This window comes from Bemisia tabaci, chromosome 8, assembly GCF_918797505.1.
Source record: "Bemisia tabaci chromosome 8, PGI_BMITA_v3".
Lineage (NCBI taxonomy): Eukaryota > Metazoa > Arthropoda > Insecta > Hemiptera > Aleyrodidae > Bemisia > Bemisia tabaci.
Window position 1 is genome coordinate 39938694 of NC_092800.1, and position 26119 is coordinate 39964812.

At 41.1% G+C, this 26119-nt stretch overlaps 1 protein-coding gene across 1 annotated transcript in view; it reads left to right on the plus strand.

The window, feature by feature from the left end:
* The first annotated feature begins 1057 nt into the window (after window positions 1-1057).
* LOC109037115 (peroxidase) overlaps window positions 1058-26119 on the plus strand; it is a 205504-nt gene continuing 180442 nt past the window's right edge. Inside the window, exon 1 of the mRNA XM_019051617.2 lies at window positions 1058-1255. The gene's annotated coding sequence lies outside the window, so the exon portion shown is untranslated. The remainder of the gene's footprint in view (window positions 1256-26119) is intronic.

A 26119-nucleotide genomic window follows, 5' to 3' on the forward strand; every position in this document is an offset into this window, starting at 1 on the left:
CCCAGCGCCACAGGGCCGAGCGCCACAACTCACGATTGCCTATCGCCTGAATTACGGGCGCGCATCGGGTAGCGAGGCTCGCGTCGCTCAGTAGCGCATGAAAAAATCCGGGCCCAGCGCCCCAGGGCCTAATCCACCTGAGGTTAGGTTAGGTTAGGTTAAGTTAGGTTAGGTTAGGTTATGTTAGGTTAAGTTAGGTTAGGTTAAGTTAGGTTAGGTTAGGTTAGGTTAGGTTAGGTTAGGTTAGGTTAGGTTGGGTTAGGTCAGGTCCGATGCGACGCGACGTGGGCCTCGCTAACAATATGTTGAATTGTGGCTGTCTAAATTTACCTAATCTAATATGCTTCGCCTAGAAGATTACCCTCAGTATTCATGAGTCAACTCAAATCTATCTCACTAATCTGTGGCTAAATGCAACAATTTTTGTTGCGTGGCGCCACGCAACAAAATTTGTTGCATTTAGCCACACTCATTTTGAATGTTTCATTTAGCCACACAGCACCTATAACTTGTGGCTAAACGCAACAATTTTTGTTGCGTGGCGCCACGCAACAAAAATTGTTGCATTTAGCCACAGATTAGTGAGATAGATTTGAGTTGACTCATGAATACTGAGGGTAATCTTCTAGGCGAAGCATATTAGATTAGGTAAATTTAGACAGCCAAAAAAATGAAATGAAAAAATGAATGAATGAATGATTTGGCTAAATGAAATGTAATCAGGACTTTCTTTGAAAATAAAAATAAGCGGGATAAGGGGTTGAAATCGCCGGGAAACCGTGGAGGGGGCGCGGAGTAGCATCCACCTTGAGCGACACCGTCTACTTTTTTTTTTTTAGTGTAAAAAATGTTTTTTAAATGGTTTGAGATATATTTTTGAGGACTAACACTATGTTTTTTTTAGAATCACACGTGTTCCTAGGACTTTCTTCGAGAATGAAAATAAGCGGTCAAGGGGTTGAAATCGCCGGGAAACCGTGGAGGGGGCGCGGAGTAGCATCCACCTTGAGCGACGCCGTCTACTTTCTACGGGTCATATAAAACACTGACGGGGGCCGTCGCGCTTATTACAATACCGGGACCCGTTCCGAGCGCAGCGCAGCGCCGTCAGTGTCTTTTGCTCCCGCCCAATTCGGTCATGTAGTGTACCCGCCGCGACGCTCATATACCTCACCCATTCCGCCAGTGCCCGTGTTTTATTGTGTTACAACGTGTTTAGTTCCCGGCCAAGCTATTTCCACCGTCCCGAGAAAAGGTAAAGGCTCCCCAGCGCAAGGTTTTACATTTTGGTTTTGGTGCTTTGGATTTTGCGGATTGTACCCGTGTTCGAGAATCGTTCGGTGTAACACTGAGAAGTGCGTTTGCCGTGGATTCGGTTGGATTGCGATTGGATTTTATCGACTTGGATTACAGTGGATTTTGATCTGCCAGTTTTGCGTGTTTTTGTGCTGAAATTTTATTGGACTGTTTTTTCCCCCGTAAATTTCGTACTACTCACCAAAGTGAGACTCGAAAGATTTCCCTTGAAAGACCAATCTTAGGCCGAAACTCTTATTGTATCAACGTAGCGTAGCTACACTGGAGGGTGTTGTTTTAAAGTATCTCTAAAAACTATGCAATTTTACAGAGACATTTCTTCATGATGGGAAATAAACTATGCCATCTCAAAAACGACTCTGAAATACTTCAGGAGATAATACATGATGGCCTGTATGCGTTTTTTTTAAATGCTCAGTAATTTCTTATTCATTTCAAATTTTGAAAGTCTGCTTAAATATTTTCATTTTTCATCTTAAAGAACCGAAAATAAAATTCACGACGAATATTTGATATTTTTCTAATACGAAGACGTTTTCTAGGTTTCAGAATACTCAAGTTTTTCTCTAAAATTGCGTATCAATCTTAAATTTTTTAAGTTATTTTTCCAAAAAAATTTACTTAAAAAAATAAAACATTTTTAAAACAAAATTGTCACTAAGTGCTGAATTAGAGTTAGCAGAAATAAAATAACAGCAATAGAGATACAAACTTAAACTGATTAAAATAACGTTCAAAAATTTAGAATTTTTAAACGTGACTGTCTGCAAGAAGATGGACCTAAGTCTACAACAACTCAAAATTGCATCAACGTTACTAGGGCATTGAAGAATCCTTGCGATCAATTTGGGCGAATAAAAGCCTTAGATTGTCAAGCCAAACCGGAGCTATACAAGTTTGAAGTTTGGAGTTTAGGATTCTATTTCGGGCAATGTTCAGAATATTATGGGGTTAATCATAGATTTATGCCTATTATAGTTGAAGTTGTTCTAAACCAAGGGTTAGCACACTTTCACACACTAAAGACACTTTCTAGGAAAAGCCCTCATTAAAAATTCTAGTCCGTCAAATTGAGTGCACAAAATAACCAGACTATAATGCAACTTTATCCCATCTTTAAACGAAAGAAGAACCAAACCGTTCACAACATATTATTAGTGACATTAGATGCAGCTTTCATTCAAAATCTCAAAATTTAGTTTCCCAAATGGACAAAAGTTGCTGTGCCGAACAGCTTTGCCTCGTGAGTTAGGGTCCTTTCCCTGCGGATGGTCACACGTTAAAATTACAATAAAATAAAATAAAAGTTTTTCATTTCTAAAATAGCGATTTATTCTAAATTTTCGAAAACTTAAGTCCCATGGCCAAGAAGAAAGTGATTAGATGTAATAAAGTGATAGATTTAACATGATAAAAACAATTTCAATAAGAAATAGGGCCGATATTCATTGAAGAAAGGAAATTTTCATTTTAAACTGTTTGAGGTTTGAAGTAAAGAAACATAAATTTACGAAGAGCTTTTTTTTCTTCATTTTTGTGAACATCGAAAAATAAAAAAAACCTGCCGAACCATTCGAAATGTAAAAATTAAAAAAAAAAATTGTATAGTGTTTAATCAACAGATTCTTAAAGTGATTCAATACCAAGTATTTAAAAAAATTATACACGAGTGTTAAAGTATTTTCAGACACTGAGAAGGCACCGAATTCCCTTCAAACAAATGAAAATTTTCTGAATTTCATCTTCATCGATGCATAATGAGTGTTGGCGCTCACGCAGACTTAACAGCATATTTGCAATAAAGATTGATTTTTTATTCATAAGTGATAAGAAGTATGAATAGATCGAGTGAGGAATTCACAACTTACGCGTAATAATGAAAACTTCTATCAAAATAATAAAAAATGTAATAATCTCTTCCGAAATTTTTTCTCTAAAATCATAAAAAGTCATTTCTCTAATACCGCATATGTTACAAAGCTATTATTGCATGGAGTTCTAAGGAGTGCAGACTGCAGACCCCGCACATCTTCACGACTAAAATTTGTATTACTAAAAATGTATAAAGTCTCGTGATTTTTGGTATTTTCGTTGACCATATCCAAAATTCTATGAATGGATTAACTTTTTAATTCCTTCCAACCGTCTGTAATTCTCACGGCTAACAAGTTTATGCTCGCTAATTAGAAGCCTTTTTATACCAAATGAGCTTAATTTTACGAAAATGAAGTCCATCCCTATGAAAAATCAGAATGGTAAATTTAAAAAAAAAAATGTTTCCCCTTCCAAAATTTAGGATTTTTGGATTCGATCCAGTTGGTTATCACCTCCAGGATTCGAATTACCCAACAGCACCATCCTTTAATGCAAATTTAGGATAGCTCGCTCTGATTTTTGAAAATGCTGCAGAACTGGAAGCTCTGCAATTCAAAAGGGCTTCGGTGACTTTGTTCCGATGTGAATGAGTGATATTAGCAAAAGAAACAACGGAATTTTCGCGTACACCCACACACGGAAAACATTATATCGCTGATTTAACAATTTTGTAAAAAATTGTCCGACATGTTTCAATGTAGATTTCACAATAAAAAATGCTAATCTAACCAGTACCACCTCCCGTGGTTAAATAAGCTCTCCTTTATTGTAAAATGTACATTTGAAATATGTCGGACATATCTTTTTAACAATTTAATTCTTAAATCAGCAATCAATTTTTTCACCGTTCACCATTGCAAATCACGCAGATCAACATTTTGACATCGATGAGGATTGCCCGCACAAATTTCAGGCTGATGACACCGAGGAGATCATCTAGAATTGTTTTGAACTTTACGGCTGAGACGGAAAAGCTCCGGTGTCAACAGACGAGGAAAAAAAACGCAGCGAAAAAAATAAACAAAGACAGTGCCACATGACGAAGAGTCAATACACAATTGGACGTATTTCTGTCAAATGGAACTACGTGCACCATGGCGTGAGCCCTGTTATTCATATGTTCTTACGGGTCTCGTGGCTCATGTCTTAATTCACATAGTTCCGTTTGACAGAAATACGTCCAATTGACCAAAAAAGTGATGACAGTTCTGCAACAATCCGTTACAAATGGAGCCACTTCCAGCAGCTTCGAAATCTCGGCTGTGCAAAGTCTCTCTCATCCAACGATAATCCGCGAACCCTCCAGGCGCGGATTAGCAAGCAAAAACTGCATAATTTTTCAAATCACAAACATTGCCTCACTCGAGTAGGAAATGCATCCGTAGCGGTGGTGTACCTTACAGAATTAAGTTCAGTTCGTATGAGCTCTGCCGAAATTACCCATCAGTAAATGTCACGACATTTAAACCTTTTTCTTCTGTCTTTAATTTTTTCGTTATGAATGCACTTACGGATGAACAGATGTTCCCCTCCTCCACCTCATATTCCTCCTCATCTTCTTCTCTTCGTCTTTCCTGTTGCCTGAAAAGATTAGCTTCACCTGCTGAGTCGAACGTTTTTTTTTAAATTTTTTGCAAAGGTTTGGAAAGAGCTTATTGGATCATCCCTCCCGTCATTTTCCCCGTGAATTACGTAGATTCTACAACGTTGCTTGACTGAACATAATTTAACCAAAATTTTGTTTGAGATTCACCTTAATACTTTTGGCGAGCGATTTTACGACTTTTGAACGCAGTCCGACACCCGGCTTCCTATCTCCTCCTGGAGCCAGCGTCATTGTGATTTCTGATGGGTTAATGGACATACTGTGTTCTCGTTCGCATCGTGCGTTCAAGTCCTCCGATGATCTGATCTCTTGACCTCTGTGATCCACCGTGCTGAGGAAGAAAGGCGTAAGAAGATTCGGACGATGCCAAATTTCCCTAGATTGAATTCATATTTTTGAGGAAAGTTGTGGATATTTTTCCGTCAAAATTTCAGACACTTCCCATAGAATTGAGCTTTAAAATCTGTGAAAAATTGAAAGGAATATGTTCTAAAGGTTTCACTGAAAATTTATGGTTTATTATGCTAAATTTGGCAACGTTTGAAGGTTTATACGACGTTCTTTCTTAGCACGGCGGTAATGTCTGAGAGGGATCCGTAGGTGTGCTCGTGGAAGTGAAGGATATTCTCTCTCCATTTAAGTCCTCTTTCAGGGTGCCAGGAAAAAAGCTCTGGTGCGCTTGTCCTTAGAGAATTTTATAGCTTGTAATGCACCATACTCAGCAAATAATTCCCAACTAGCGCAGATACCTCTCCCCAAATGAAGCAGTTTGACTAGGACAAAATTTTATGATACTTCCTACAACCCTCATTAAAAGCTGACTGAATTTGTAAAAAATCATATTCATTTAGGAAATTTTTAATTGATCTGAGATCAGAATTTCGGTCATGGACTGTATTATTCTTGGTCTGTAGGATTAAAAGTGCGAAAATATCTAATACTCACCCTTGTTGACCGTCTTTTTACATCATTCTGATGGAAGATAATTCAAAATGCCCGCTATTTGATGTAATTACTGTTATCGGTTTGAGTGTATGAACGGAGTTTCCCTGTAAAGTTTCGTTGACGGTAAAAAAGAGTATCTTGGTAAAGCTCAGTAACAGTATTTACTAAATCTCGTAAACAAAAAACTAATAAGCGCAAAGTGCAGGCAGGCTGATTTTGGTTACGAAGTGGTGACTTTGCAAATTCGCAGCACTGTTTTCCCTCCATTTGAAATATCGATGTAGGTTACGCAAACTGCCTCACTAAGAATTGATTGTTTTCAATAAATTTAAATTTAGGAAAAACAGTGTTCCCAATATTTATAGGAATCACCACTGTACCATCCTCCGATTCACAAGGCTCATCATATCGTCAACTCCCTGCCAAAAAATCACAAGCACCATGCGACGTTTCAAAATTTTCGCCGCCATTTTATTTTTTTACAGAGAAATCGATGGTTGAATCTGTTTGAAAATTTCACCGAATTTTATCGGCACTACAAAGAAAATTCAGCGAAATTGTTGGAAAGTTTCGTTAAACAATTTCTGTGTCAAAAAAGAAAATGGCGGCGGAAATTTTTAAACGTCGCATGACACTTGTGATCCTTCGGCCGGATGGTGACGATGTTCGATCATGATTATGCGACTCACTGGAAAAAAAGAATCTTAAATTTGCCGCCAAGAAGTATATCTTCTTAAATCAAGAATTTTGCTAGTTAATATAAGCTACTTTTTTGCTTAACCCAAGCATTATTTTTCTTGAATTAAGAAAAAGTTAGCCTAAAGCAAGATAAAGAAAATTCTTGGCGGCAAATTCAAGAATTATCATGCTTGATCCAAGCTACTTTTTTTTCAGTGCTGATATTTTCCGTACTTGGAAAAGTCCATTGGTCATTCCTTATGTCCAGGAGAAGGAAAATTTCGGGTAAACGGGTGTTGTCTTCGTGTTGATGTGCGTGAGGGGAGAGGGGGGAGGGGGGGCGGTGCAAAGTTTGACTCAATGACGGGCGCATTACGTAAGGAACTGGGTCAACTGAACGTCGAGATCGAGGAGTGTGGTGCGACGAACTCGGATGCCGGGCACCAGGTTCGCGGGCATCGGGACGCCCCTCGCATCGTCGGCGGCGTCGCGACGCGTCTTGACGGAAATGCTCCGGGACAAAATGCTCTGATGGCGTTTTTTTCTTCCTCTTTTTTTGCGGTGTGGTATCGGCCCCACACACACGTCTCGGAACGAACGCAAAAAATTGGTGTTGCTCAAAATTCGGCGGAAAAAATGAGGCCCTGCATGTTACACTGGAGGAACACAGGCGAAGATTCAAATGTTGTCACACTTCGGGAGACGCTAATCGATGGCCGAAGTTGAGAAAAGGCGTCTCGACGATCGCGACGTTGTAGGTCTTCGCTTATGTTTTATTCGGAGGTATCGACGCTGTGAGGAACCATGTGCAAATGATTATCATTAAAAAAAAGTATCCCCAATACTGCCGTGCTGAGGAAGAAAGCCGTATGGACATTCGAGAGTTGCCTAATTGCCTTTGGTAAATCATGAATTCTCGGGAAAATTTGAGAATATTTTTCCTTGAAATTTTCAGAAACTTTAGGTGAAATTGCGAACAAAATTATATGAGAAATTTGAAGAAAAATATTCTCAATTTTTCCCGAGAATTTGTGATTTACCAAAGGCAATTTGGCATTACCTGGAGGTTCAGACGGAGTTTTTCCTTAGCAAGGCAGAATAACACACTGAAGAAACAAGTCAGTTAAAAAAAAAAAAAAAAAAAAAAAAAAAAAAAAAAAAAAAAAAAAAAAAATCCGATTGTTAAGGAACGAATGTTTCAAAATGAGCAAAATTTTCCGGTTAGTAATTCTCCCTATGACACTCAAAAATCCCTTTCAAGTGACAAGACGTTTCTTAGAAATAACAGAGCCACCGTTTGAAACAAGAAGCTCTCTTTGAGAGTTCCTCGACTCAATGCAGATTCTCGACCGAGAATGATAAGTTGTTATTTCTATCGATCTAACAGACAATTTTAAACAAGGAGGAACCAAGCCAAACTTTAAGGAAAGAAGGGGGGAGGGGGTCCCGAGAGCAGTCCCGCACCATGAACTTAGATTGAACTAATTGACAATGCGTAAACGGATCGAAACATATCCATTCGCAGTTCGCCTTCAATTTCATCGCATAGGCAACAAAACTACCGCGGAGCACGAATAGTTATCTCTTCGAAAAACACCTATTGATCATTTCGTCCCATGGACTTTACGTAAACGTACCGAATTTCAGTGATTTTCCCTCTGTATACAAAGAATATTCTGTGAAAACTTCAAGCCATGATGTTGGTTCGGTCTACTTTTAAAACATGAAATAGGAGCAGCTGTCGATACACCGCAACCGATAAACGCATTTTTGCAGTTTCTTCGTCGATATGGAATACTTATTTTTGACAAAATAATATTTTTTTTCGTTATAAGCATTCCATTTCATTTCATTTTCAAACATTCAAAATGGCTTAACAATTCTAAATATTTGTACTGACTCTAAATGTTTCAAAAATGTGCGTCAGAAAATGTTCACAATCGAACCGAAGAGTTCGAAACCCCTATGATTTGGTCGTCTGCCATAAACTACTCCACGCACTCAGGTCGCAATCCTCTTAAGGCCCTCGTTTAAAAGGCCCGTTGCCGTAAATTAAGTGCAACTCTGTTAGCATATCCCGAGGACTAGATTTACAATAAAGTGAATCTGTTTATATGTAATATAGGGAGTAATCTCGATACAAGGTATCGTGTCATCAGGATCGCCGGGAATATATCGGGCGCTGGCGGACACCTCTGGTTGTAGCGGCTACGCTGCGGCCGTTACGGGTCGATAAATGATGTTTCGGGTCGTGAAATAAAGCGTGGAACATCAGATCGGGATCTGCTTCTTGTTGTCAGATCGCCGTATTCGCCATCAGAGTGTCATTGATGTTTGTCAACGAACGCGGTGACAACGAGGTTAGAAGCTAAGGGCCACTTTCATATACTCGTCCCTTAAACAGCTCCTTTAGAAGCCTTCTTCCTATGGAGCCTTCTTTAGAAGGCTCCGTATGATTTACGTACACTACACTGAAAAAACAAGTCCGGTCGTATGAACCAAAGTTTAGTGTTCCATATCATCCCGACTAATTTGGTTTGTCAAACCAAATTTTTGGTTCGTCAAACGAACTCCCGGTTCGTCAAACCGAACTCCCGGTTCGCGTAACCGAACTTCAACGGTATAACGTGATCTGACGAACAAAGTACAGTCATAGGAACCGAATGTTCAGTTACATGAACCGAAAGTCCAGTTTGACAAACCGAATAGTCGGGATGATATGGAACTTCGAACGTGATATGATTCAGTGTATGATTAAGGGAGGATTAAGGAAGCAGTTGCAGTATTGTAAGCTGGATAGATATTCTGCCATGCTAAGCAATAATGCCGTATGAACATTCGAGGGTTGCCACATTTCCTCCAATAAAAAGTTAATTTTTAAGGAGAGTTATGAATATTTTCTTTTCGACCTTACAGAGAATACAGATCTGACTGTGAGTGGAATTCTCCAAAAAATCGGAGGAAAATATTTAAAAATCTCTCCGAAAATTCATATTTTGCCAAAGGTGATTTAGCGACATCTGAAGGCTCATACGGCGTTCTACCTTAGCACGGCAGTATTTGATTATCGACAATCTTTCGTTGTGGCGTCCGAAATCATTGGCGCACAGTGGATAGAGTCCATGAGAGAGGTCGGACATGAATTTTTTGACTTAAACTGCAAATTTTGATGGTGATTTCGTCACATTTTAAATTTAAGGGGTGTTTCTGGAAGAAAATTTCACAAGGAAACCAATGGATCCACTTTCAGAACCTCAAATTTTTGTGTCAACGGAGTTATAAGCGTTTAAAGTTTCCAATCCTTGTCCGCGTCCTCTTCTACAGACTCGATCCACTGTGTGGCGTATCAAAGGGACTAATCCTGTTAAAGCGACAGCCAATTTTTTCTCAGCAACTGCTACTTTACAGTTACTTAGACGCGATCTGTTTAGTTTTGACAAAACCTTGCAACAAAGGGCGTAATTGAGAGTTTTGACGGTGGATGTGTTGGTGTGCGGTGGCGTGACGGCTCGTGGCGCGGCGGCGACGATGTTCGCGTGGTTGGAAGCGCGCTCGAGCGTGGCTCGCGAGTCGTGGATCATTGCCGCCCAGATTTTATCAGATCCTTCCTCTCCAGCTAGGATCTCGACTTAAATACTCATCCTCACGCTGGTTTCTATCGACTCATTCCGTTTTTCATCCGTGCTCTTCCAAAAAATTGCACCCCCTGCCCTCCCCTCCCTCCCCCACCTGCCCCCTGCTCCTGCCTGCACCTCCTGCGGGGGTCTTTTGACGCTTTGGATTGCATTTTTCAAGAAGGATCCAGGAGCATACCAATGTTGCTAGGATTTTGCAACTTACATTCTTTGCAATAAACCACTGAAATCATGCCAAAAATTAAATTTACAAAGGTAATTTTTGGTATGAATGTATAGTTAATTGGACGTATTTCTACCAAACAGACCTATGTGGCGATGAGAAATGTGGGGTGTGCTCTAGAAATCTGCATAAGAAGCAATGTAAAAGTGGGCGTGGTTCCTTTTGAAGAATTGGAAAAGCGGGATATTGCATTCTATCAAACAGACCTATGTGCAGCTGAGTGCGGAACTCATGAGCCGCGGGCATGGCAAGAGAGCGTTGTGGACAGGGCTCACGAGTTAAAGCGCCCCGACGACGATGTCCGCGCTGCCGCGCCCTCGAGCTTACCCTCGTTCGTTGCCACTGACGTCACTGGCGCTTTATTATTCTCATTCACTCTTACGCAAAGAGACTAACGAGCACGACCCATATTTCTCACTTCCACATAGGTCTGTTTCGTAGAACTACGTCCAATTGAGAGTAAAGATAAAACCTTTTTACATGATCAGTTTATATGTGCAAGGTAAACAAAGTGTTTCACAATCTTAGCGACATTGCAATGCTCTTGGTTCCTTTTTGCAAAATGCAATCCCATTTTTAATCATACGCAGGAAGAGAGATGTATGTATGAGCCGCTTTTACGGCGCGCTAGGGCGCTCTGTGACGCCTACCCGCCACAGGAATCTGTCATGGTAGAGATCCTCCGGAAACTGGCGAGGAAGAGAGATACTTGTCCGAAAACGTAGAATTGATTAATTTCTCGTCAAAGGAGTCCACCGAGTACACTTACTGCTACTTTTACTCTAAACGCCTAGGTGCCTTCGCCTTTGAATGAAGTCGTGGATGGTCTAGCGTGAGCTCCTCGAGTCAGGTTTAAGTCCTTTCCTGACCAAATATGAAAGAAATTCAAATAAATTGCGGAAGACGGGTTGGATGTATAGAGGGTTACGGATTACTCTAAACGCCTAAGTGCCTTTGCGCCTTTGAATGAAGTCGTGGATGGTTCTGGCGAGAGCTCCTAGTATCATTCTTTTCTGACCAAATATGAAGGAAATTCAAATAAATTGCGGAAGACGGGTTGGATGTATAGAGGGTTCCGGACTACTCCAAGGCACGTAAACGAATGCATGAGATCAGTCATCTATGTTTAGGCGAATCATTCCGCTAAGTGGCTCTTATTGTGAGACCTCGCCGCGCAAGGCTCCGCAGAACAAAACCAGGGCTTTTTACGTTTTAATGCGCTGCCCAATAAAAAACGAATAAATTAATTAACAACCGCGACCATTGTCTTATAAACACGGTTAATTAGTTCTCTCCGAACTTCGGCTCTCCGATTTTGGCCGGGCGTCTCGAAATTTCACTCATGTCATCATCCGCCTCGCCGAGCGAAAACAGCGGATTTACGCGGAGTTTTCACCGGGACTTACGCGGTTTCCGATTAGTCTGGTCGGTTCTCCACCCCCCAAAGTGTTGGGTAAAAGCACGGGTGTGTGTAGCCTTTTTATGGGAGTTAGGTGGTTCTTGCTCTGTGGTTGAAGTTGGCGGCCTTGACCCTGATCTGATTTCGTGGCCCTTTTTTCAGTGGGCAGTCGCACCGCACCGCCCTCGTGGCTCTTGGCGCAACACCCGCTTTATCGGCTCCCTCGGGGCTTTGTTTTTTATCTAATCGTGTATCGTGTAATTTATTTATTTTTATTCCTCTTTTCCGCTGGGAACGATTAAAACCTCACTCGCTCGAATTCGCCCTCCGGTCCCCCGTCGTTTATGACTTTGAAATGCGTGCCGACAGCTGGCTCAAGTGCTTTCGACTCCGGCTGAAAAAGCTGAAAGCGAGTTCTGATCGAACTTTTGATCGAGTCGATATAACTGGAATGAATCTATAACTTTGACTGTACACGAGAAATAGTGCTTTCATCCATAGCAAAGTTTTGAGAAATGCGTTTTATCCAGAGGCGGATCCAGCACTTTGGCAACACCGGATTGCCTCCATTTAAACCTATGGTAAATAATCGATTCTCATCGGAGCACCTGGCCCCTCCAAGAATCGATATATTTCCATAGGTTTAAATGGAGAAAAGACAATTTTGCCAAATTGCTAGATCCGCAAATGGTTTTATCCCGAATTGTATCGCAAAATTGGATTGCATTTTGCAAAAAGAAAAAAAGAGCATTCAAATGTCGCTAAGATTGTGCAACTTTCTTCACCTTGCAATTATATACTGGTCATCTAAAAACAATGTATCGCTACTCCCAATAATCTGTTATTTAGTACGAAATTTGCCTTTGTAAATTTAATTTTTTGCATGATTTCAGTAATTTTACTGCAAAGAATTTAAGTCACACAATTCTAGCAACATTGGAATGCTCTTGGTTCCTTTTCGCAAAACGCAATCCAATTGATCTGCAAAATAATAAAACCTCTTGCTGGTGTCCTAGCAAGTGACTTTTTAACGATTTTATTCATTTCATTGTCATGAGAGGGCATTACGTTGCAATATAAGTCCCGCCACTTTGTGTTCGATGAAAAAAAAACCCTTTGATCCCTACTTCTTCCCCTATCCCTGCGCCATCCAAAGCTCAGTCTCATTTTTAAGAAACCAAAAAGAAGCGAAGTAAAAAAGAGTGGACTCCCCTCCTCCCCTAAAATTCCTTGACGGTAACTTAAAATTTAGAAACGGCTGAAAGCCCTATTTTTTCTTCACTGCACTCTTTTTACTAAGGTCAGCAATTGTTACATCCGTTCACTACATCAACTCAAAATTCTAGAAAGATTTTTCTGAAAACTCAACTCGAAATTCGAATCACTGTAACTCCGGTTTAATTTAATACTTAATAGCGTTTTTCGTCCCAAAATATCCCATCCTCAGAGTTTCTCTTCAAAATTTGTATTGCAAATCTCGCAAGTTCACCATTTTTAGGATTTTTTTCTTTTAAAATAAAAGTAGAAAATATTTAGACCGAAATTCAGCATGCTGAATTGGGCCGTAAGATCAACGAGACAGAAGAACACTGATAACAGTGCGAGAGGTGAAGATGAAAATAAAACGAATAAAAATATTCCTTTTCAGCGGAATAAGAACTACATTTTCCAGTCGGCACCTCCTCTGAAGCACTGATGATGAGCGTCCTTTCTGCGATTGTTGTAACAAAATTTTCAATTTAAATCACGAAAAGTGTCTCTGATTGTGTAAAGCTCCGCGTGGAGCGAACGAAAAAGTTCGGAAACCCCAGAGTCCAAAATCGTAATCTCTTTCTTCACAGTCGATTGCAGCTGATCCGAATTTACAAAAAAGTCAATCCGATACGGTGAAATCGCTATCAATTTCTCCGACGCCTTCCAGATGTAACATCTTCGGAGGAAAAAAAAGTTTTCTAAGAATTACCTCGCATTCGTGTTAAAAAATAAGCAAAGAGAGAGAAAAAAACTAATCCGACCGATGACCTAACAGGTATGTTCATTTCCGCCCGGCGTCCATAAAAGCTGTCGTTTCGAACTTAAATAAAACTTCTGGCGAAAAACAGCTTGATTTCACCACAATAAACAACCTGTTGTCGTAACACTCTGTAACTTCCTCACTAATCGGCCGGTATTTGAAAAATTGGCAGAGGATCTTCACCGACTCAGCACATTATTTTTGTTTTTTGCACCGCAGCGCGCACAGTAGGTTAAAAAAAAAACAGGAAAAAAATCTGGACTTGAAAAAACGCACCTGATCTTCTTTTCTTCGCCAATTCCTCGTGCATGGTTGTCGTTTCGTTGGACATTTTTGTTGAATAATTTTGTTGCGTGCAGGAAACTGTAAGCTGTTCTTTTCTAGGATAATTTTTATTCATATAAATATTTTCTCGAAAAATGATATCTCATTCGAAGTTTTCCGTGGTTTGCTAAAGAAATATTAAAAGTAGCTACCGATTAAACAATGTCATTTGCTATGTGCTTCAATGGCACTTATTATCATTTTGTAAATTTTTTCCAAAGTGGTAAAATGGTGCTGAGTCCACACCAGTTTGCTGGGAAAACAAACCAAAAAAGTTCCAAAAATGTTCAATTAGAGTCAAACATTTTTGAGCTCCAACGAGTACCAGATTGACTCTAATTGAACATTTTTGGACTTTTTGGCTTTGTTTTCCCCGCGAAATGGTGTGAACCCAGCACCATTCCACCTCCTTTTTACATCTAGTTCGGGCTATTTTAGTTAGTGTTTTTTTCTCGTTTTTTTCCCAAGTATATTTCATTATTTTGATTTTTTTACAAGGGCTAGACGATTAACGATTAAGTTTACAATCTTTGATCGCGAGTTTGTGTATCCCTTTCCTGAGTTTCGGAGTTCTCCTTTTTTAGCAAGTAGCACTAATGTAAGGGGGATTTTGTTCTACCTGCGAAACGCAAGTACTCTTTAGGACGATATGAAGTACATTGACGCTAAATTAAACATCATTTGTCAAGACTTCCAAATAAAAACGGGATATTATTTAAATAAATTTGATTTAGCAATTGTATCAATGTGATGGAGATTTTTGTTCAACAAGATGATCACCATCCATTATTTAATGGCGGAAAATAGAGTTGATTCCCAAATCCAACTTTTGCCTTATTCGATTACATTTCTTAAATTGTTAGTCCGGGGCCCTAAAATTTACTATCTCTGTCAGTAAATAATACTCCAAAAAGGCAACTCTGTTGGCAGGTGTTGTAATTAGGTGTCGGTATTCGATAAGGGTTATGTCGTACCGCTTGGGTGGGCAAACAAAGGAAATGTTTGTGGGGCCTAATTGGCAACTTATCCTCACTTTAGTTTCTGTTTGAACAGATAAAACTTTCGTTTCACTTCCTCCACGTGCCACGGTGGCATTTTGAGATCGAGGAAAAATTAAATGTAACAACTTCATTCGGCGAAGATGTTACTCAACCCATTAAGTCGATCTGATAAATTAAGGCTCACACAATTCTAACATACAGTTGGACTGAATTTTGCAAAAAAGAAGTTCTGTTTCTGGCTCATCACTAAAAGCATCCACCTGCTTACGGAAAACTGATGGCTAACATTTTGATACTAAAATGTGCCAGAAATATCGGATCCTTATCGCTAAATATAGTCCAATTCGTCGATCATCATAAGGCAAAAGTAGCGTTTACCTTCGAATTTCACTTTTTTTCAATCCGTTATCATAACTTCTATTGTCGGGGTGGGATTTCGAAAATATATTATATGTGTTTGCTATTTCAAAAATGGACTCTTTAAAGTTTACGTACAAGCAGTTCGTAGAGAAGTTTTTGCTTGAAAGTACGGAAGTATGTGATTATTCACGGGAAAGAGGTCGCAACTCCTTTCGGAGACTTAAACGCAGCGTCAGAAAAACAAACGAATTCATCGACACAAAAAAAAAAACAGAACAAAACAAAATGAACCGATTGTCTGCAATAAACGATATCGCCAGAATCTCAAACTTAGTGTGAAAGGGACGAAGAAAAACTGTCCAACAGGAGGACAGATTTATCAAGACAAATCATCATCAGATGAAAAATAGGTTTAACAATCCTGATTTAATTTGCAAAAACTAAGTGTTTACTTGCGAAATCGACTTTCGCCTCACGCAATTGCATCGTTTAGATTGTTAGTGCGAGGTCTCAAAAATATATTCTCTCGGCGACTGGACTTGAGTGGAGCGCAAAAACCAACAGAACGTTTGATCTCGAGGCTCGAGTGAAACCGAAAATATCCAGCAGACATCAGAAAACCGTAATTAGATCTTTCTCAACTCGGCGACCAAAACAAAAGCCAATTGCGCAATGAACCGCGCGTTTGCAGTGACGTTTTCAGGAGGTTTTGTGCTTCGTTAAGGAAAAACGTCGTAAGAGCATTAAAATAACGCCAAATTTCCTAGGATTAAGTGTGTAATTTTAAAAACTGCCACTGGAACGGTTTTCTCCATTTTTTACATACATTACATGAACCCTGGTTGGACGGATTTAACTCATAGAAACCTGGAACTATGATAGTTAAAGACGCATATAACATTAAATTGTGGAAAAATATAGGAAGGATACGGATAAGAGGTAGGAGAGGAATAAGAGAAATGAGAGAGAGAGAGAAAGAGAAAAAAGTGGAAGACGAGGAAAACGATGAAGAATTTCTTTTTCTTCGTATTTTTATCTTTCTACTTCCTCCTCTAGCTCTTCTTTTACCCCTTATTTTTTTCCATCCCTCCACCTTTTTCTTCTACTCACCATTACATTCCGATTTCTAACCTCTAACCAATCACCATTGGACTTAGATATTAGGAAATTAGGTTATTCCAGTCTTACATAGTTTTAAGACTGCTCCTGCAGGGATGGTCCCATTGCTGAGTGCCACACATTACCAGCAAGCTACAAGTCCGAACTCGGTCGAATTTGGGTTTAAATGCCAGGGTAGTTCCCTGAAAAATCGTGAAAAAAAACCATCAAAAGAAATTTTTCGAAATTCTGTATGAAATTCGTATCTTTTCAGAGAAAAACTTGGCAACACCTAATGTTTGCACGGCGTTTTTCCTCCAGTCGGCAGTTCACCGAATACCGGCGAATCGCGACAGAGATCAAAACGGTAGCACCAGGCGCGCTAGATTTCGCGCGGAGCGCATTGTTCAAGAACAGCATAACTCCCACACGTACACCGAGCATATACGCGGCTCTTCCGCGATGTGCCGAATTTGATGTTTCGGCAATGTTTGTTGTTTCGCGTGTGCGGTGGTGGGCTCAGGCGGGAGGCGGCAAAGAGGCCAGTCAGATCGGGTCAATTTGATGGCTCTAATTGGCCCCAGCGGCGGCTCCTGTGGGAGCGGGGGCGGGGGGGGGGGGGCACCCTCGTTAGCCCTGCCGAGATTCGCGAATCCCTGGCAGTTCCTGGAGCGGGCGCCACCGCGAACTCAAACACGCGAGGGTCCGGATAATTGGGCCCGTCGCGTTGCCTTGAATAACAATTGGATGTTTTTAAGCCGAAAGAGACTATTTCCAGTGTGGCATGGGTCTTGTGAAGCATGGGTTCTTACGAGCCTCGGGGACCAAGTTACGGTGGAGATAGGACTTTTTGATTTGAGTAGGCGCAATTGCGAGCATGTGCGATATTTCATCAACCGTTTTAAATTGGACCGACCCGAAAGCCCAGACTTCGGTTGCGGAACGGATTTTCGCCTCCGTTCGGCTCCGAGAAACCAAAAATTTCTCGAAAGCCGCGAGAGATAATATCTGCCGTGCTAAGGAAAAACGCTGTATGGACCTTAAGACGTTGCCAAATTTCCATTTATAAAACATGAGTGGAGAATTTGCAGGTGTCTGAAATTTGAAGAATTCAATGTTGAAGTGGAAAGTACTGAGTGAGCTGAACATGAGGATACCGTTGGTTCATTATTGCAGCAATTATTGAAGGAGATGTGACGAAAATATCTAATTTGCTAAAATACATGCGATTTAGTGAGAAATGCCGCACCAGATGACGTCTCAAGGAGGTGCATTTTCTCACTTTTAAATAGTTTTTAGACTATGTCCCATTACAGAAAAAAATTATAAAAAATACTGTGAAATCAGCTCTTCAAGCATTCTCAGATGCAGCAATAAAAAAATTGCTTGCAAATTCTCCGTCACCTGGTTAACTTATGAATATTTTTCTTCCAATTTTTCAGATTATGTTGTTTGAGTGTTTTCCTGTTAAACTCGGTCCATTAGTCCGTGATATCAACCCCTCTTGACGGTTCATTTCAGTTCAGTTGCGAAATCTGAATGATCGATTACCGATATTTCTTCTTTTGAAGCTATGGTAAAGAATCGATTATTAAGGTGTTCGTCGCAAACACGCTGTTTATCGATACTTTTCCATAGGTTTTAAACGGCTGATCAATCGATACATCGCAAAGCAGGCACGCCGCGCCACTGTTACTGTCCGATGCAATGACTTAATCTCTGCGAAATTTTCACAATTTTCATGGATACAGCTAGGACGAGGAATGCGACGGGGTAAGGACCAGAGCGACACAGCGGTCTGAGAGGCAGGCCAGTAAAGATAACTGTTTGTAGGCAGACCTAGATTCAGCGAAGTTTAATCGCGAACTGGTGGGGCCCACGCAAATCGTACATATATCAGCGCGGATTGTGTGTGTTGATCGTGGAAGTCGGGAATGAACGAATGATGTCGGTAAATAGTTTTATGGGCCGGACTCCCCTTGAAATTAGCGCCAAGTGCAGCCGGCCCAGTTGCCAAGTGCCAACCTCCAAACCGAAAAGTACATAAGGAACACGAGTAAAAATGGATCGGCTGCTTCGGCTCACAGAACTTGAGGCTCAATTTAACAAACAGAAGGATCAATTCAGCGAAGTTGAAGAACTTATATTCCCGTGCAGCATGTTCCGTATTGACCGAAGTTTTTCAGTTGCACCGAAAAAAAGTGAAGTTGATCTAACATTCTGGATGTAAGAAAAGTGTGCGAGAACTCACAAAATGCTAAATTACCCGCTACGGCAGTTAGTTTTACATCTTGACATTGCTAAAGTAACTGCTGTAGCAGTTAATTCAACATGTGGTAAGTTCTTGCACACTTTTTTTACATCCAGAATGTTAAATTAACTTCAATTTTTTATCAAAGAGACTGAGCTGAAGCTTTCATTCAACATCGGCTGGTTCAGAGGGCGCTGAAAAGCGCCCGACTTTTTTTCTCCGTGAATGTACTTATTCTGCTCCTAGAAGTATTTTTTCGTTTACGTTTCGGTTTGCAGGTTCGACTTTGGCATAACTGTGCTGGCCACACTTGACGCTGGCTTGGTTTCACATTTTAGAGTAGTTTTTGTTCAAAAATGTCTATAGAACGTTCTTTAATGCACTGATATCAGTAACTCAATTTTAAGCCCGATGAACTAAGGTCCCTTATCTCGTGGGAGGTGGCTCTCGTGGCTTTTAGTCTTCCAGAGGGATGAAGTTTCCAACCTTAGTTTCACATTAATCGGGGTCGGTAGATTTTTTTCTCACACAGAAAAGAACCCGAGGGCATTAAATAGAAAAGAGTTTTGAAGTTCTCCTCCTCCTCCTCCTTTTCCTCCTCCTCCTCCTCCTCCTCCACCTCCTCCTCCTCATCCCTCCTCCTCCTCCTCCTCCTAAAGATTCAACGTGCAAGTTCAATCCTATTCACCAGTTCAAAATGGCTTTGATTATTTTACAGGGAGGAATTCAGATGGGTAAGCGAAATCCCAAATCTGACTGGGGATCAAACCCTCCCTTGAAAATTCGAGTGCCACGTACGGAAAAATTACCGAAAACTGAAAGTATCTTCCTTCGATTCCAACTCCTCACTCATTTCTGCGCAAATTGTTATTTGGTTCCTCCCTGCTTAGCTCAATTCGTCGTTCCTCCCAGGAGCTCAGAGCTCCATCATCAATCGGTAACTAACGAAAGAACGTAACTACATTCCACTGTTGCCAAATTTCCTCTCACAAATTACCTTTTTACCAAAAGAAGTTTAGGAATTTCCAACTGAAATTTTCACTGATTTTTCCTCTGATTCCATGGAAAAATTAGACAAATCTTGAACAAAAAATGTACAGCATGTATATTCTCGCAAAAAATTGAATCGTTTGAGCGATTTATGCAACATTAAAATGGAATTACGTTTCTTCGTCCGAAAAATGACGACTTCAATCCTTTTCATCCCTGGGCTCGATAGCTTTCAGCGAGACTTGGGGCCTAAAGGAAGTTTAGGAATTTCCAACTGAAATTTTCACTGATTTTTCCTCTGATTCCATGGAAAATTTAGACAAATCATAGACAAAAAATGTACAGCGGGTATGTTCTTGCAAAAAATTGGATCGTTTGAGCGATTATGCAGCATTAAAATGGAATTACGTTTCTTAGTCCGAAAAACGACGACTTCAATCCTTTTCATCCCTGGGCTCGATAGTTTTCAGCGAGACTTGGGGCCTAAAGGAAGTTTAGGAATTTCCAACTGAAATTTTCACTGATTTTTCCTCTGATATCATGGAAAAGTTAGACAAATCTTAGACAAAAAATGTACAGCATGTATATTCTTACGAAAATTTGAATTGTTTGAGCGATTTATGCAACGTTAAAATGGATTACGTTTCTTCGTCCGAAAAATGACGACTTCAATCCTTTTCATCCCGGAGCAAGACTTGGGGCCACTCGGCAATGCCGCGAATCATGCCTTGTGGTGGAGTGCGTTTGCGCAGTCTTTGAGATTATTATCGGATGGCGGTGTCTCAGATCTTGATTTACTTGGGGTATTATTCATCCTTTTCAATGTGTACGTCCACTTGGCACCCTCCTCGCCGCGGTCCACGTCGTCGTAGACACTTAATAAACTTCTAGACGAGTCACCCAGTCGCATATTTTCAAGCTACCGCAACACTCGCGGCTCCTCAAATCCGCCATCCCGTGTCCGCGCCGTGCGAAACCCGGTCGCATGTTGAGAGTTAATTTGTTTTGTCGAGCATTGAGTGAACTTAACCGAGTCACATTAGGTTATGACTGAGGCAAAGAGGTTTGAAGTTTTTCTCCTCTAGGCTACTCACGATCAGGGTAAAAAGTGACTCTTCAGCCTGACTTTGGGATGGACCGCTAGACAAGGTACGATGCGAAGCATTCTGATACATGATTCTCAACCAAAATTTCACTGAGAAGACGATTCGCGCAACGAAAATTACTGGAAGTAAGTCTTAAATAAGATATTTAATGTTTCTTGACGCGTGAATTCAAATCTCCCGCTCATGAAAACGCAATGGTCTACGAGAGTCAAATTGCCAATAAACTTCATCGTGAAAGTATCCGCGGTATGACAAGCTGTCGGCCTCAATTACGGCGATTTGGCTCAGTTTTTGCACGTTGTTTACACTTTAAACAACGGAGAGTGCGGAAAGAATACTACTCGATGAAGAAGCCTGACCAAAGCCGATGCAGAGTGCGATTTGACTAACATAGAGTATTGTGTTTCTTATGACCGGGCAATTCAAATTTCCCGAAACCAATGTAAAATAAAAACGATAATATCTTCATTAGAGGTTGATTCCAGCAAATTTCGATGCAAGAATCGTTTCCACGTAAAATTCTATTTGAGAAACATGTATCAGAATGTTTGAATTAGTATCTTGTCTAGTGGTCCATTCTAAACTCCATTTTACATCAAATTCAAACGACGCACAGTCGTTTCAAAAGTAGGAAACTCCGCAAGCTCGGCTCAGAAGTCAGAGCTTCTTTTGTTTTCGGTAGTACACGGGGAAAAAAACCTCGTGCGTGGGACCCGAAGTTTATGTCATATGGATCTCTGAAGTTTTCGGATTGAGCATCTGAACACTTTAGGTCTAGCTGTCGAGGTTCGGATCAACATCTGAAACTTCAGTTCTTACATCTGAAGTACTTCAGTGAACAGTTTCGGATGTGAGAACCGAAGTTTTTCGGATGTGAAAACCGAAGTACTTCAGATGTAAGAACTGAAGTTTCAGATGTGTGATCCAAACCTCAGCAGCTGGACCTAAAATGTTCAGATGCTCAATCCGAAAACTTCAGAGATCCATATGACCTAAACTTCGGGTCCACGCACGAAGTTTTTTCTCCGGGCATTTACATCAATCAACGACGAAGTTGTTTCAAAGTGGGACTCCCAAGCTCGCTCAGAAGTCAGGCTTCTTTGTTTTCGGAGTACAGAATACGGATAGAGCCAAAACAAACTCCCCCGAGGATCACTATATTGCATCGGTGGGTCGGGCGATCCGACCCGTAGTATTTTGACACTGGTCAAAGTCGTGCCTTATCGAGAGCCCGGGCCCAAGGCCGACGCAACGGGAAGAATGGGCCTGGTGAAATGGCCCACCGCCGCGATCCAAAGATGATTTACGCAAATCAAACTCAAGTGTTCATGTCATCGAGGTCGCGCACAAACTCAAGCTAACCTAATTAACGCCCCAATCTCCGTTCCGATAAGACCCAAGATCTCCTGAGCCCTCGGCGCCATAAGAACGCCTGATATTCCAGGAGTCATCAGATAATACGCATGTTCGGTTTTTAACGATATCGATACGGTTTCGGTGTCCGTTTCGGTGTGGATTTCGGTTTTGGGTCCGGTGGAGTGGCCACCGTGAGGAGTGGGTACCGCGGCCGCCGGGGGAAACAATCGAAGATTAATGAAGCTGTTTTGACAACCGTAACAACGGTTCAATCATCCGAGATTTCGGCTCCGGGGGCATCGTTTAGGCTTTCGTCAGCTCCATTGAACCTCCGTGCAAGCGCTACTTACCACTCCACGTACCGTTTTGAGCGCTATGTTGTCGGATCCAAATTTAAATCGAGATATTGAGTAATATTCTGGTAAGCTGAGGAGATGCATCGTGAGACTTTTCCCTTCGACATGACAAAGTACATTCTGAAATTGGAAAAGATAAATTGGACGTATTTCTCAGTGCTCCCATCTCCCGGAGCTAGTTCCGAGTTCCGGAACTTTTAAGATTTTCCTGAATTTCTCCCAGAACTTTTGAAATTCTCGAAATGTTCCGGATTTATTGCATTTTTCGGAACTTTCTCGGGACTTTTGGAAAAATCGCTAAAGAAGAGGTTTGGATAACTCACAATCCGCTGGCAAATTGCCAGAGAACTGTAATTTCCTGCGAAATGCGCACGGCTCTAATTGAATAAATTAATTTGTAGTTTGTTCCTTACAGCAGCGCAAGGGTTGAATGGAACAACTCCTCTTGAGAAATGTTCTCCGGTGGCGTAGTATACCATTTTTGAGGGAGGGAGCTAAAACAACGGACATTTTTACGCAAATTGTGAAGATAGGAGCGTATTTCGGACTATTTCTTGATACTCTCATCTTGATTTTTGAGCCATTTACTATGCGAAATAAGTCTCACTTTGCCCCAGCTGAAGTTTGCAACAGGTCCATTTTGCGAGACATAATGGTAGTTAAGAGGCTTAGCTTTACCAGTTTCCTTCAATTGACGAGGTAGGCAAAACACGACAATAGAGCACGAATAGTTGCCTACCCAAAAATGTTACAAAATCGTTGTAACACTTCAGTCCGTATCATGTGGTGCTTTAGGTAAGACGTAGACTTTCTTGATGCGCTCATCGTGATTTTTGAGTCATTTTCCATGAACAAGAACTCCTATTTTTACTCTAGCTGAAGTTTACAGCAGGCCATTCCGGGAGATCCGTCAACGGTGAGCGTGGCGAGGGAGGGTTGACACTGAGTCTCGCGATCCGTATCGGCGCGGCAATCGCGATCGGGACTCGGGGAGACGCGCGGCGCGGCGTCGCGACGCGCTCCGCGTTCGGAGTCGCCGCGACGCCCGACGCGCCGGGCTCCGGAGCCGGGAACACCTGTTGACCTGATGACGGCCCGCAGGATCGGGATCTAGGATCTCGGAGCTCGGATCCGATCTCGCACGGTCTTGTTCCAAGTCCACCTCCGCACAATGGACCCAGTCAAAGGGGGAGGTCGGACGCAATGGACCACTAGACAAGATACGAATTTTAGCATTCTGATACATGTTTCGTAACTAAAATTTCATGCAGAACACGATGCGCACAAGAACAATTACCGCAATTAACTCCTTACGAAGATATTTAATGATTCCTGATGCGTGAATTCAAACCACCCGGTCATGAAAACTCAATGCCCTGCGTGATTCACATCGCGCGCTAAACGTTATCATGACAGTCTTTGCGGTATAAAAATCTGGCAACCTCAATCTTGACGCTTTGGCTCAGCTTTAGCAAATTGCTCATAGTTTGAACAATTCATGGTGGGAAATGAACATTGCTCGATTGAGAAGCTTGCTGCTAGCTTCCTGAAGCTTGCTAGTGCGCGATTTGACTCACGTAAAGATTTGAGTTTCTTGTGAGCGAGCAGTTCAAATTCCTCGTAACCAATGTGAAATAAAACCGTTAATATCTTCGTTAGGAGTTGGTTTCAGTAATTTTCATTGTGTAAATTGTGTTTTACGTGAAATTCTGGTTGAGAAACATGTATCAGATCGCTTAAATTCGTACCTTGTCTTGTGGTCCATTCGGAAACTTTAAACGCGTATAACTCCTTTTATACGAAACTTAGAGGTTCCAAATGTGGTTTTATTGGCATTTTCGTGAAATTTTCTTCTAGACACACCTCTTGAAAGTTGAAAAATGACGAAATAAGTATGAAAATTTGCAGTTTTAGTCAAAAATTTCATGTCCGACCTCTTGAATTGACTCGATCCACCGTGCGGCGGCCGTTGCCCTACCGCCTACCCCTGCGCCTTGGGCCCGGGCATCGGCCGGGTCTCCACCGAATGGTCGATTATCGATTGTTACCCATTTGAAGCTATGGTAAAGAATCGATTACTAAGGTACTCGTTGCGTATCCCCTGTTTATCGATCCTTTTCCATAGGTTTAAAGGGCAGATCAATCGATATATCGCAAACGCCACCGCACTGGACGGATTTCAAACGCTTCGGATCGGATCCCATGCTATCGTACTGAGGAACAACGCCGTATGAACATTCGTGGGTTGCCACATTTCTTCCGATAAAATGTTAATTTTTAAGGAGAGTCATGAATATTTTCGCTTGGGAATTTCAGAGAATTTAAATCTGATTGTGAATGGGAATCTCCGGAAAATTGGAGGAAGGATATTGAAAGATGTCCCTGAAAATTCTTATTTTATCGGAGGCAATTTGGCAAAATCTGAAGGCTCATACGTTGTTCTTCCTTGGCATGGCAGCGTAGAGAACAATGTTAAAATGATTAAGGTCCGTTTCGCAACACGCAGTTGCCGAGTCCACGAGAAGCGCGTCCCGCAGATGCAAAATCTCGTGAAATTGTCCATCCTAGAAAAAAAAAAAAAAAACATTCTACTTAGAGTACCTGGGTATTTGGGGAGAATAAGGACATATTGTTAATTTTGGAGGTTGGGTCATGGAGCGACAAAGGCCAGAGCGATAGAGCTTTCATTTCATAAAAATCAAATTTTTCGCAAAAAATTGTTTTTCAAAGGCTCTGCTCGACGATTTGTTCGTGAAATCCTCCGGATCAATTTTAACTTGGTGCTCTACTTTGAAGTAGCAATTCATCACAAAATTGCGAAGAAAACGAATTATTGATTGGCATATTTCGATGATTTACCTAGACCTTTTTGGAGCGGGAAACGGGATTTCTTGACAGCTTCCGAATAGATATCGCATTATTTTCTCATTTCTCACTTTCTTGGATCAAATTCAAAAAGTTTGAGAGCTTTAATGTCGTAAAAATCTAATTTCCGCATAAAATTGTTTTTCCGAGAAGTTCCAAAATGTCAAAATCCCTAAAAATACTTTGAACTATGATCCATGCATTTTATTTGTCGGAAAGTAAAATAATCAACAAAAATTAATCAAATTCTCCTTAATATATTACAACTTAAGGAAAGAATCGTCTTTCTCAAAGAGCGAAGGATAAAGCACACTTAAAATGTGGAGTATGACGTCTGATATGCCACATCAGTCTGTGTAATCGTTGTTCATTCTGTAGGTTCATCAGCACTTTTTTCTTATTGATTCGCACTAGCCTCCTCATGAACATTGACGAGGGCAAGGTGAAACAAACTATTTGTACGGTGTTTTCAAATCCGTAAGTGATGATGTCACATATCCTTCTCTTGCAATATCCGTCAGTATTCGACGCAGTAACCTAGCATTTGAACGGATCTTTCCGTTTTTTGCGAGCCCTAAGGATTCGACCATCAACAAAAATTCCTTGACACAATCACTGACCCATTCTCTTTCACGAGAGAGACGCGATAAATCAATTTCGAATTTTTCGGACATATGATCGATTTCCCCAAACTCGGCTGGGCTTTTTGAGCGGACAGCC